Raw genomic sequence first — 13,769 nt, forward strand, 5'->3', positions numbered from 1 at the left:
AGAGAAATGCAGAGATTTTTGTGTTACTGCTTTTTTTTTTTTATTTAAGATTTTATTTATTAATTCATGAGAGACACACAGAGAGAGGCAGAGACACAGGCAGAGGGAGAAGCAGGCTCCATGCAGGGAGCCCGACGTGGGACTCGATCCCGGGTCTCCAGGATCACACCCTGGGCTTAAGTTGGCACTAAACTGCTGAGCCACTTGGGCTGCCCTTTTACAGTTTGTTTTGACAGAAGCATGCATTCCTGTAACCTATCCTTCTATAAAGTTGGAGATCACATCCATCACCCAGACAGTTCTCACACCCTCTTCCAGCTCATCCTCATCTCCTCCAGAGGCATCTATTATGATTTCTTCCACTTTAGAGGGGGTAACTTTCCCTGTTCTTGATGATGTTACACCTATCAGTGTATCTTTCTTTTTTATTGTAGTATTCTGTTGTATGAATCCACTAAATTATCCATCTTTCTGTTGATGAAATTTGGGTTGAATATAGTTTTGATCTGTTATGAAGAAAGCTGTTGTGAACATTATTATGCAATTCTTTTTGTGTCATCGAGTTTGAGTTCCCATTTGAGTGTGCTGAGACAAAGAAATCAATAGGACATGTATAAATATGAGGCTCTGTCAAGTGTTTGGAAGAAAAAGAAATCAAGATAAGGAACTAGAATCTGATTGGCGATGATCTTTCTGATTGGAAAATGTTTTAGTGTGACCTAAAAAAAAAGTGTGCGAGTAAACTATGTATATAACTAGGGCATAAATGGAAATTTCCAAGTAGAGAGCAGAAAATGCAGCATTCCTGAGGCAGAAGTGTGCTTGACATATTCCAACATGGGTGAACAAGACAGTGAGAGTTAGGTCAAAGAGATATTGGCCCCATGGTAGAACAGTGAAAGGGATGTCAAGGGTGTCACAGGTGTTTTTTGTTTTGTATTTTTTTTTTCCCCCAGCAAAGTAGATGAATGGGTTGGCCTTGCTAGAGTTGCCAGCAACAGTAATAACTGTACCAAGTTTACTGAGTTGTTACATGTTGCAGCACCTTGCTTAGTCCATTGCACTTATTACCTTTTAAATCCTCACAACAATCCTATGTGAGGTATTGGTATTTATCCTCATTTACAGATGAGAGAATTAAAGCACAAAGGGATTAAATACATTAGCCTCTGTCAATAATTTTATTTTTCAGCAGAGAAATTGATCCTAATTTTCTGACTGTAGCTTTTTTCAGCGACCAAAGATAGCAAAGGAAAAAATTTGAACTGTGTTTCAGGTTCACATGTGGCATTTAGTATGACAACAACTTGGACAAATAATTTAACCTCTCTTAATATCAGTTTACTCTGCTGTTAACTGAATGGCTTGTGCTTAAGATCTGATGAGTCTCAACTGTGAAGGAGCTGCAGAGCCAGATCATCAAAGCAAAATAATACCATGCCACTAAATGTTCGAGGGTACTTCACATATCGAACGTTTTAACTTATGGTAGAAGGTAATAAGGCTATCAACAATGAAAAAATGTCTTTAATATATTAAACTTTTTGAAACTATGGAGGTTAAAATGTATACACATATTTTGGATATTTGAGGCAAATGGCAAAGATGTCTTTAGTGGTCATATTTAGATAAAACTGTTCAAGGTAATAAGATTTCTGCCGTGTTTCTCCTGTGGCAACCTCTGCATCTAGTTTCCTGTATGTTTCCCTCCTCATCTCCTTTCTTCCTTGTCTTAAAAGATTCCTTGTGTTTTTTCTCTGTTTAGGTAAGAGATATATAGGAGATTATTTTGTAGCATAAAGTAGAGAATTTTGTAAGAAAATAGAACTTTTTTGTGGGAAGAGATCCTGACAATCTAAAATTGCATACAATAAAATTTGACTACATATGACAATGGAATCATACTTTCTAGCCAAAATTTAGATCTGCAAAATGTGACTACAACTTGAAGCTCATGTCGAGAGAATTTATAAGGAAAACTGGACATGGACAAACTGGTTGAAGTAGATTTTTTTGTGAAAAAATTATTTCAGCAAAATAAAAAATGGAGTGGAAGGCTTATAAGTGGCTTAATTAAATGATAAGATGAATTAAATTGTTTAATGGGCTATTTCTGCAAAATGCTTTCCCAGTTAAATTTTATTAGTATTAGCATACTTTTGTGTAAAATCTTTATATTTAAGACATCATCCTCCACATCAAAAGAGTGGAGTTGGGATATTTCATTATCAGTTGGATTTGCCTCTGGATCTGCTTTTGGATCCTCACAGGAATGGTTTCTATTTGATATCTTGAAATCTTTAAGGCTGATTTATAAGCTTAAACTCTTTGGTTTTAATGTGTTTATAATGGTATGTGTGGTGCAGATATTACTTAATATTTTCTGACATGCAAACTGTCTTGAATTTTGTTGAGGGAGAGAGGAGTTGTGACTTGGTGGACAAGCCCATTTTCATTACTTTAATTGTGCGATTTATTAGGATTTTAAGCTTTTTATAAATGTTTTAGTGTTATAGGACAGAATTAAAAGGATTTAGAATAAAAGGAGTTTAACAAAAGGACTTTGCAACAGGATTGCAATAGTTTTTATATTTGATGGATTTGGCTAGCCGCTTTTCATTTCAATCATCAAGCTACATTCTGTTAAATGCTGTAGAACAGGTGTGTGTAACGTCATTCTCTCTATTGTACATGCAAATAAACACAATTTTATATATAAAAAGTTAATCCTCTACAATTTGGAGGATTACATTATGGGAGGGTGATGACTCCATTAGGCATCATGGAGAGTACTTGCTCCTATTTATACTGCATGAAAAATCAGGTTAATAGCTATGGTGTTCATGAGATTGTAGAATTTTTATACTAACACTTTAAAAATTGTGTTTATTCAAACCATCCACAATGACATTATTTAAAGCAGAGGTAAGGTTGTGTTACCTAGTTTTCCAACTCAGAAATTTGATTTTTTTTTAACTAAAAAGCATGCCTCAAATAAATTTGGAAGTTCTGTTATCATTTGTTTGCTTATTGTGACTGGTCTTTTCTGCTTGCGTGGTTTTGGTAGTAGTTGTGTTGTAGGTTATGCTGTTTGCAAGTTAAGGTTTTATTTTGTGTTTAAAATTTTTGCCTGACTCTCTTCTCTGAATATCTATGAGGAATATAAGTCTTCAGTGTCAGGTAGGTGACCTTCTAGTGCAGTCAGGAGTCCTGATACAACCTCTTAGGTCAGCTGAAACCAATAGTAGTTCTTCCGTTCAGGTTTGAGAAACGCAAAAGAATCAAGCCATTCTTGCCAGTATTACTTGCATTTTGAAGACATGATATTTCATTCATCAAAATATTATATTGTTATGTATAATACAGGTGCAAGCTGTAAAAACACTTGAAACCAGGAAGCAGAAGTAAAATAGTTATTGTTGAAGGTGAAGGTGAAATGTGTAGGAGTGAAGAATTGGGCTTGTATAGATGAAGTTCAGCTATAATTAATCTGAAACAAATATTGTGGGCTTTGGACCAGTTAATTGTTAACTTATGCTTCATTCAAGTTGTATTGTTAATTGTGAAATTTGATTTATTTGTTTAGCAGGGATAATAGCACGATCTATAGTAAATTAATAATTTGTAAAGACTTACACATTATAAGCTCTTAAAAATAGTGAGAATTTATTCATAAACATTGTTTTTAGTGTTGATCTTTATCATATTCACATGTTGATAATATAGTTTGTCAAAGATCTTAACCTGTTTTGTATAAGTATATTCACAATTTAAAAGTGTCATATTATGTACATCATGTTACAATCTTTTTTTTTTCTAAAGATTTATTTATTTGAGAGAGAGAGAGCAAGCCAGCTGAGCATGGATAGGGGGAGGGACAGCAAGAAACACATTCCCCTCTGAGCAGGGAGCCGATGGGGGGCTCCATCCCAGCATCCTGGGATCATGACCTGAGTCAAAGGCAGTCACTTAATTGAGCCACCTAGGCAACCCCCATCATGTCACAATCTAAATGTATAACCATTAACCTGTCTCTTCTGGATCAGTCCTCATTATTTTTGGAGTGTTCTCTTAAGATGGATTATTGACATTACAGCTACTTTTTACTGTCCAGTGAAAAAATGAGACATTGTTGAAAGAGTGCTGAGATCCCCTGGATACCTCTTCCAAATATTATCTTCATCCTAATCCCCTAAGAGGTATATCCATATTTTGAAATTGGTGTTTATGTGGCTAGTATGTAATGTAACTAAATATTTGTGTGTGTATATATTTAACTACACATCCATGTGCGTGCTTGTGCTGGTCTGCACACACATGTGCACAATTTATTTCTACCTTTTTCAAAATTTTTAATTGTAAAAATCACGTATAATTTGCCATCTCTAGATCACAGTTAAGTAGTGTTAACTATGTACACAGATCTCTAGAACTTTTTCAACTTGTGAAACTGAATCTCTGATCCATCATGTAACAGCTCTCCACCTCTCTCTCTGCTCCCAGTCCCCGGTAACTGCATTTGACATTGTTTCTATGAGTTTAACTACTTTAGATGCCTGTGTAAATAGAGTAATGGAGTTGTCTTTTTATGACCGGCATATTTCACTTAGCATAATGTCCTCAAGATTTATCTATATGTAGCATGTAACAGGATTTCCTTCTTTTTAAAAGCTAGATAATATTCCATTGTGTATATATAGCACATTTTCATTATCCATTCAATCTATTGATGGATCTTTGGGTTGCTTTTATCTTTTGGTTATTGTGAATAATGCTGCAATGAACATGAGTATTTAAGAGCTTAGTACATCTTTTTTTTGAAAATTCATATTTTTAGAGCAGTTTTAGTTGTATAGCAAAACTGAACAGAAAGCACAGAGGGTTCCTGTATACCCCTTGCCCACCCCCTGCTTCTCCAGCTATTCACATACTTCATATTGACACCTAAATTGATACATCATTACTATTCAAAGTCTATAGATTACAGTTTTCTATTGATGTTGTATATTCTATGGGTTTTGACAAATGAGTAATACTGTATATCCATCATTGTAGTATCTTACTTACAGAATAGTGTCACTGCCTTAAACACCAGTTGTGCCTTATGAATTTATCTCTCCTTCCTCTAAGCCCCTGGCAACAACTGATCTTTTTATTTAAAGTTGCTATAGTTTTGCCTTTTCCAGAATGTCATATGTCAATGATGGTCACACAGCAGGTAGCTTTTTCAAATTGACTTCTTTCACTGAGCAATGCATTTAAGTTACCCCCATGTTTTTTCAGGGATTGATAGCTCATTTCATTTTAGTCCTGAATAATATTCCGTTGTCTGAATATGTCAGTTTATTTATCTGTTCATCTACTGAAGGATGTCCTAATTACTTCTGAGTTTTGGCAACTATGAACAAAGCTGCTATAAACATCTGTGTGCAAGTTTTTGTGTGTACAAAAGCTTTCAACTCCTATGGGTAAATATCAAGAAGTGTGATTGCTGGATTGTATGGTAAGAGTATCTTTAGTTTTGTAGGACACTGCCAAACTGTCTTCCAGTATGGCTGTACCATTTTGAATTCCGGCTAGCAATGAATAAGAGTTCCTGTTCTCTAAATCCTCTTTTCCAAATTCCAACATTTGTTATTGTCATTTTTGTGGATCTTGGTCATTCCAGTAGGTATGCATTGATATCTCATTTTTAAAAAAAGATTTATTTATTCATGAGAGAAACACAGAGAGAAGCAGAGACATAGACAGAGGGAGAAACAGGCTCCCTGTGGGGAGCCCGATGCAGGACTCTATCCCAGAACCCCGGGATCACGCCCTGAGCCAAAGGAGGACGCTCATCCACTGAGCCATGGAGGCATCCCGATATCTCATTGTTTTAATTTAAGTTTCCCTGATGACATATGACTATGGAAAATCTTTTCATATGCCTATTTTGCCATCTGTGTATCATTTTTGCTTAGGTGTCTGCTCAGATCTTTTTTCCATTTTTTAATTTGGGTTCTTTGCTTTCTTATTGTCCAGTCTGAATTCTTTGTATGTTTTAGATAACTGTCCTTTATCAGATATGTCTTTTGCAAACACTTCTCTAGACTGTAGCTTGTCTTCTTGTTTTTTTTTTTTTTTAAGGTTTTATTTATTTATTCATGAGAGACACACACACGGGGGGGGGGGGGCGGGGAGAGAGGCAGAGACATAGGCAGAGGGAGAAGCAGGCTCCATGCAGAGAGCCTGATGTGGGACTTGATCCCAGGACTCCGGGATCACGCCCTGGGCTGAAGGCAGATGCTCAACCGCTGAGCCACCCAGGCGTCCCGTGGCTTATCTTCTCATTCTTTTGACATACATCCCTTTTTAAAAAGAGTAAAACCCAAATTATTATTTATAGAAAAACATTTATTTTTTATTTATTTTTATTTTATTTATTTATTTTATTTATTTACTTATTTTTAAAGATTTTATTTATTTACTCATGAGAGACACACAGAGAGAGGCAGAGACGTAGGCAGAGGGAGAAGCAGGCTCCATGCAGAGAGCCTGATGTGGGACTCAATCCCAGGACTCCAGGACCACGCCCTGGGCTGAAGACAGGTGCTAAACCGCTGAGACACCCAGGGATCCCCTAGAAAAACATTTATAAACCAATTGTAGTAAGGAGTTTTCTGAAATACTACATATTTTTAGGAAATGCAAAAATACCAGAGAGCAGTACTTTGTACCTTTTACCTAGTTTTTCCTAGTGGTTTCCTCATTCATATGTAAGTATAGAATAATATATAAACCAAGAAATTGACATTGGTGGCATGTGTGCACATAGTTCCATGACATTTTACCACATGTGTCGGTCATTTTAACCACCACCACAATCAAGATTCAAATCTAGACCATCACTATAATGATCTCCTTCATGCTTCTTCTTCCACCCTCCCTAACTTTTTAGAACCATCAATCTGCTCTCCATCTTTTTTTTTTTTTTTTTAATTTTTATTTATTTATGATAGTCACAGAGAGAGAGAGAGAGAGAGAGAGAGAGGCAGAGACACAGGCAGAGGGAGAAGCAGGCTCCATGCACCAGGAGCCCGATGTGGGATTCGATCCCGGATCTCCAGGATCGCGCCCTGGGCCAAAGGCAGGCGCCAAACCGCTGCGCCACCCAGGGATCCCAGATCTTTACTGCTCTCCATCTTATAATAATTTTGTCATTTCAAGATTGTTATATAACTAGAATTATGTAGTACATGAAATTTTGATATTGGCTTTTTCATTTAGCACAATGTTATTGAGTTATATTCAAGTTATTTAGTGTATGAACACTTTTTGTATCGATTAGTATTACATGGTATAGAGATAGTCATCTGCTGAATAACATCTGGGGTCATTTCCGTTTTTGGCTTTTTCAAGTAAAACTACTATAACATTTGTAAACAGGTTTGTGTGGGTGGAAGTTTTTATTTCTCTGGGATAGATGCCCAGTACTGTGATTGCTGGGATGTATGGTAAGTATATGTTTAGTTGGTGGTTTTCTAGAGGGGTTGTACTATTTTACATTTCCAGGAATGTATGAAAGATCTAGTTTCTTTGCACCTTTGCCAACATTTGTTATTGTCATGCTTTTCTCTTTTAGTTATTCTAATGGATGTGTAATTATATCTCATTTTGGTCTTAATTTCCATTTTTTTGATGGCTGGTACCATTGACAATCTTTTCATCTTTATTATTTGCCATTTATTATCTTCTGTTTAGTGGAATATTTCTTTGTCTTTTGCCCATTTTCTAATTGGATTGTATGTTTTTTCAGTGTTGAGTTGGAGTTTATATTTTGTGGATATGAGTTTTTTGCCAGACATGTGTTTTGGAAGTATTTTTTTCCCAATGCGTACCTTATTTTTTACTTTATTATTAATTTTTTTGCTTGTTTTTTAAGATTTTAATTAAATCCAGATTTATTTATTTATTTATTTATTTATTTATTTGCTCTATGCATCATACTTTTTGATGTTGTGTGTACCTGAGACTTCTTCACCAAACCCTAGGTCCTGCAGGTTTTCTTCTAAAAGTTATGTAGTTTTACATATGAATCTATGATTTATTTTAAGTTAATTTTGGATAAGGTGTAGGGCTTAGATCCAGTTTTATCTTTTTTTCTATGGATGTCCAGTTGCTCCAGGACTATTTGTTGAAAAGACTACTCTTCCTCCACTTAATTGCTGTTACATCTTTATAAAAATTAGTTGGTCATATTTGTGTGGGTCTATTTGTGGCTGCTCTTCTGTTCCCTTAATCTGTGTATCTTTTTTTAAAAATTTATTTATTTATTAATGAGAGACACAGAGAGAGAGGCAGAGACACAGGCAGAGGGAGAAACAGGCTCCAGGCAGGGAGCCTGATGTGGGACTCAATCCCGGGTCTCCAGGATCATACCCTGGGCTGAAGGTGGCGCTAACCCACTGAGCTACCCTGGCTGCCCTAATCTGTGTATCTTATATCAATTATGTACCTCCATTTATTTGGGTTGTTTTTTATTCCTTTTATTATTTTGCAGTTTTCAGTATGTAAGTGCTACATGTTTTGTTTTAGATTTATTTATTTAATTTTGATCAATTATAAATATTTTACTTTTTAAAAAATGTTTTAAATTCCAGTAAGTGTAATATTAATTTCCAGTATATAAATTGTTATTTTACTTTTAATCTTATATTTCATACATTCATTGCTAGTATATAGAAATACATTTGATTTTTGAGGTGCCTGGTTGGCTTAGTTGGTTAAACATCTGCCTCTGGTTTAGGTTACAATCTCAGGCCCCTGGGTTCAGGCCCCCATTAGGGCTCCCTGCTCAGTGGGAAGTTTGCTTCTCCCTCTGCCTCTTCCTAACCCCATCTTGTGCTCTCTCTCTCAAATAAATAAATAAAATCTTAAAAAGAAAAATACAATCCACAGTTGATTTTTGTTTTGTTTTTTAAAGATTTTATTTATTTAGTCATGAGAGAGAGACAGAGACAAAGAGAGAGAGAGGCAGAGACACAGGCAGAGGGAGAAGCAGGCTCCATGCAGGGAGCCCGACGTGGGACTCAATCCTGGGTCTCCAGGGAGCCCGATGTGGGACTGTGATCTCCAGGATCACACCCTGGACCGAAGGTGGCGCTAAACCGCTGAGCCACCAGGGCTGCCCCACAGTTGATTTTTGATGTTGATCTTGTCTCCTGTGATCTTCCTGAACGAACTCACTTATTAGCTTTAGGGTTTTTTTTTTTTTTTTAAATCTATGTATCAGTCATATTATCAGCACATAGAGATTTTTCTTCCTTTCTTTTCTGTATACCTTTTCTCTTTTTCTCTTGTCTTGTTGCCTTGGCTAGAACTTCCAGTAGTATGTTAAATAGTAGTGGGGGGAGTGGATATTCTTGAGTTGTTCCTGAACCCAGGGGGAGAGCGTTCAGACTATATGATGTTAGCTGTAGGTTTTTTCGATGTTATTGCATACGTAGAGCAGCCATTGGAATTCTTCATTCTGTAACAGCTTGCTTTTTCTCCATGGAGGCTTGTCAAAACTTCTTGTTACCACTGTCCTGACGTAATGCACATTGGGGTTGGTCTGTTGAATCTATTGTTCCATACCCTTAAAGGGCTCAGAAAGTCATATTCTTTTTTCTGGGAAATTTTTTTGGAATTTTTTGTAGGTGATTTCTTCCTATTTTCTCTGTTTTCTCTTTTTTTTTCTTTTCTCCTATCTATGTGTTGGACTTTTGAGACTATTCCTTTAACACTTCGTGTGTGTGTGTGTGTGTGTGTGTGTGTGTGTGTGTGTGTAGTTTAATGCTGTTTTCCTCTAGTTTTTTGTTTTTGATCTCTGAGAAATTTTTTCAATTTTACCTTTCACCCTTGTGTTGAGTTTATTAAATAATCTACCGGGAGGCACCTGAGTGGCTCAGTGGTTGAGCCTTTGGCTCAGGTCGTGACCTTTGGGTCCTGGGATTGAATCTTGCATTGGGCTCCCCATGGAGAACCTGCTTCTCCTTCTGCCTATGTCTCTGCCTCTCTCTCTGGGTCTCTCATGAATAAAATAAAATCTTTAAAAAAAAAAAAATCTACCTTTTTTTTTAATTTCCAGGAACTCTGTTTTATTCTTCAAGAGTCCATTTTTCGTTGCATTCTTGTATTGTTCTGTTCCTAAAATATATCCTCTCCTATCTTACAAATTATTAGTGATATCTATATATATTTTATTTTTGATGTTTTTCTCCCTGTGTAGAGTTAGCTACTTGCAGATAATTGTTTTCTTTGTCTTTACATGTTTGTAAGTGGCACACTAAAAACCTGATCAAAAGTTCTGTGCTGGGTAGCCCGGGTGCTTCAGCGATTTAGCACCTGCATTTGGCCCAGGGCGTGGTCCTGGAGTCCTGGGATTGAGTCCTCATCAGGCTCCCTGCATGGAGCCTGCTTCTCCCTCTGCCTATGTCTATGCCTCTTTCTCTGTGTCTCTCATGAATAAATAAATAAAATCTTAAAAAAAAAGTTCCGTGTTGTGTTTGTCAAATTTTTAAAAAAGATTTTATTTATTTATTCATGAGAGAGAGAGAGAGGCAGAGACACAGGCAGAGGGAGAAGCAGGCCCCACGCAGGGAGCCCGACATGGGACTCAATCCCAGGTTTCCAGGATCATGCCCTGGGCTGAAGGCGGGCTAGCCTCAATTTATTATCTATCTATCTATTCATTCATTCATGACAGACACAGAGAGGGAGAGAGGCAGAGACACAGGCAGAGGGCGAAGCAGGCTCCACGCAGGGAGCCCGACGTGGGACTTGATCCTGGGTCCCCAGGATCACACCTCAGGCCGAGGGTGGCGCCAAACCACTGGACCAGCCTCATTTTTTAATTTATTGTTTGGTTATTGTGCTTTGGTTGTGCCTTCTGATTGAAAGTGTCTTTTGGTCTTTCTTCATGGCCTGGCTTGTTAAATCCTCCAGAGAAGGCTCACAAGATCCTTTACCAATCTCCTGAGGATAAATCTCAGGTGTACCTGATAGAATCAGGTGTCAAGTCTTTGAGTCTCAGATTTTATTTTTTTCCACAGGATTAGCTTGAACTTTTACTTGGGGCTGCTAAATTAGTCATCACTCTTCTGTTTCCAAAATTTATGGGCATTTAATATAGTTTTTAATGCTGCTTGATTTAATGTGCTATTATATGAAAAATTTTCAGGAATTTTCAGAAGGGATAAAATGAAATGCATGTCCTCTGTCTACCAGCTTGTCTCAGAAGATGAACCCACTACTTACTTGTCTCTTCTGGCTTTTGTCTCCTTATTTAAAAACAAAGCAAAATTTTGGAGAGGGAGTTAATATCTTCATGTGGTTTGAAAACTAAAAAGTATAAAGCATATAAACAAAAACCTTTTTTCCCATTTTGTTCCCTATCTTTTGCTTTTTCCATTCTCTGTCCCATAGGTGACCATTAGTTAGGATTTTTTATGTATTCTTAGTATGTGTGGGTATGCATATATACAAATAAGTCTTTCTTTTTCTACATTATACAAAAGATGGGACAGTATCCTGTATTTTTCTATTTTTGTGTATATATATATTTTTTCATTTTGTATTTTGTATTTCATTTCATATTTCCATAGAGTATACACTTATCTTTTATAGCTGTAGGAAATACATCATTATCTATTTGGAAGTTACTAGTCTTCTGTTACAAACAATGCTATAGTGAATAATTTTGTATTCAGGTTATTTTCTTCATGGATGAGTATATGTACAGGGTGAAATATTAGCAGTGATATTTCTCCGTTAAAGGCTATTTGCATTTATAATTTTGATTGATATGGCCAGAGAATTTTATAGAACTTTTGGATTTTTTTGAGAAGGTCTTAAGTAAAGATCAGTGTCTATCAGTATAATTAAAAGTTTTTTCATGGAAAATTTTCTGACTTATTCAGAAGTAGTAAAAATAGTGTAACAATCTCTAAGAGCTTATTACCCATAATTATATGGCTAATCTTATTTTATTAGCATCTATTCGTCTTCATCTAGAATATTATAGCTATCCCCTCCCAGATATCATACCAGTTTATTGGTTAATATTTTATTATTTATTTCCCAAAGAATCTTACAATTATAACCATAGTACCATTATCATTTCTAAAAAAATTAGCAAATTATGACAGTTTTTCAGTATAGTTTTAAGTAGAATTTCTCTTATGTATGAGGTTGAATATCTTTTTATGTGATTCTGAGCCTTTTGTATTTCCTGACTTTATTCTTCTGCTTGTTGTTGCTATTTTACATTGGTTTTATATCCAGTAATATTGTTGAGTTCATTTATTGTTATTATCCTGTCTAGGACTTCCAGTAGAAGGTTGAATAGGAATAGTTAATTGGGTGTCCTTGTGTTATTACTAATTTTCATGGGAATGCTTTAAAGCATTATCTGTGATTTTGTTATAGAATATTTTATAATAATCATTATTGGGAAAAGACTATTTTTTTAATTAAAACAGTTGACAAAAAAAAACAGTTGACAATTTTATTTTCACATTTCACAATACAAATGAAAATTGCCTTTTTTTTTTTTTTTTTGGTCCCACTATTCCCCTGCAAAAAGTATTCTCTCTTTGATAGGAAGGAAAGCAAGTCTTCCTTGTCATGCTGTTAGAAAACACCCAGAGTCACAGCACATGATCTCCTGGTGAAGTAGAACAAGTAATATAAAATGAATACAAAAATAAAATAAATAAAATAAAATAAAATAAATAAAATAAAATAAAATAAAATAAAATAAAATAAAATGAATACAAAAGGTTCCTGTCTCTCCTTATCTGTCTGGTTGAGTCATTCCTGGCCAAGTGGGCACCATCATGGGACAGGCAGGAGGTCTCATCATGGGGGGGGGCCCAAGCATCATTGGCATGTGGCCTCCCATAGGTGGCCTCATTCCAGGAGCAAGTCCCACTGGCATCATCCTAGGAGGAGGGCCCATCATTGGCATCATAGGAGGGCCCCCTATATGAGGGGCTGGCATCATACCAGGGCGAGGAGGACCTGTGAGACTGGGGGGAGGTAGGATCATTGCCCCTGCAGGAGGAGGAGCAGAGAATGGAATAGGAGGTATCTTTCCTTGTTGAAATGCAACGTTTGTTTTGTCGGTCAGGCTCTGAGCCTGCTCTTCCATCCATTTCTGATCGTAGTCTTTCACATTCTCTTTGTGTTTCCTACCACTGCAGTGTGTCTTTCTCACAGATGGAGAGTCATGGGTGAGGTATGTGTCTTAGTAGTCATAATAAAACTTAGGCATGTTGCTCTGTTGGCCATTGGCCACTCCATCCTGTGCCGCCCGGAAATGACCAGAAAACTTATTTTTGTTTTCTTTTGTTCTTATCATGACTAGGTATAGAATTAAATACTTTTTTGTATTTGTTGAAATGCTATTTTAATGAATTACATTAGATTTTGTAATGTGAAATTATTGGGTGAATCCAACTTTGCTATGAGATTTTATTTTTTGTAATATATTGCTATTCAGCTTAATATTTTTAAAAGGATTTTTGCATTTATGTATATTGATAATGGCCTGTAATTTTATAATTTTTCTGTCCTTACCTCCCTTTATTTACTTTTTATTTTAAAGGTATTATTTATTTATTCACAAGACACACAGAGAGAGAGAGAGAGAGAGAGAGAGGCAGAGACAGGGGCAGAGGGAGAAGCAGGCCCCATGCAGGGAGCCCCACATGGGACTCAATCCTGGGTCTCCAGGATCACGCCCT

General features: G+C 36.3%; 1 protein-coding gene and 1 pseudogene across 13 annotated transcripts in view; one reads left to right on the top strand and one right to left on the bottom strand.

Annotated features, from left to right (window-relative positions):
• BCAS3 (BCAS3 microtubule associated cell migration factor) overlaps window positions 1–13,769 on the top strand; it is a 592,168-nt gene that overhangs the window by 76,077 nt on the left and 502,322 nt on the right. The gene's annotated exons all lie outside the window — the stretch shown is intronic.
• On the bottom strand, window positions 12,818–13,297 carry LOC140606366 (U1 small nuclear ribonucleoprotein C-like; annotated as a pseudogene).

The sequence above is a fragment of the Canis lupus genome, chromosome 16 (assembly GCF_048164855.1).
Source record: "Canis lupus baileyi chromosome 16, mCanLup2.hap1, whole genome shotgun sequence".
Lineage (NCBI taxonomy): Eukaryota > Metazoa > Chordata > Mammalia > Carnivora > Canidae > Canis > Canis lupus.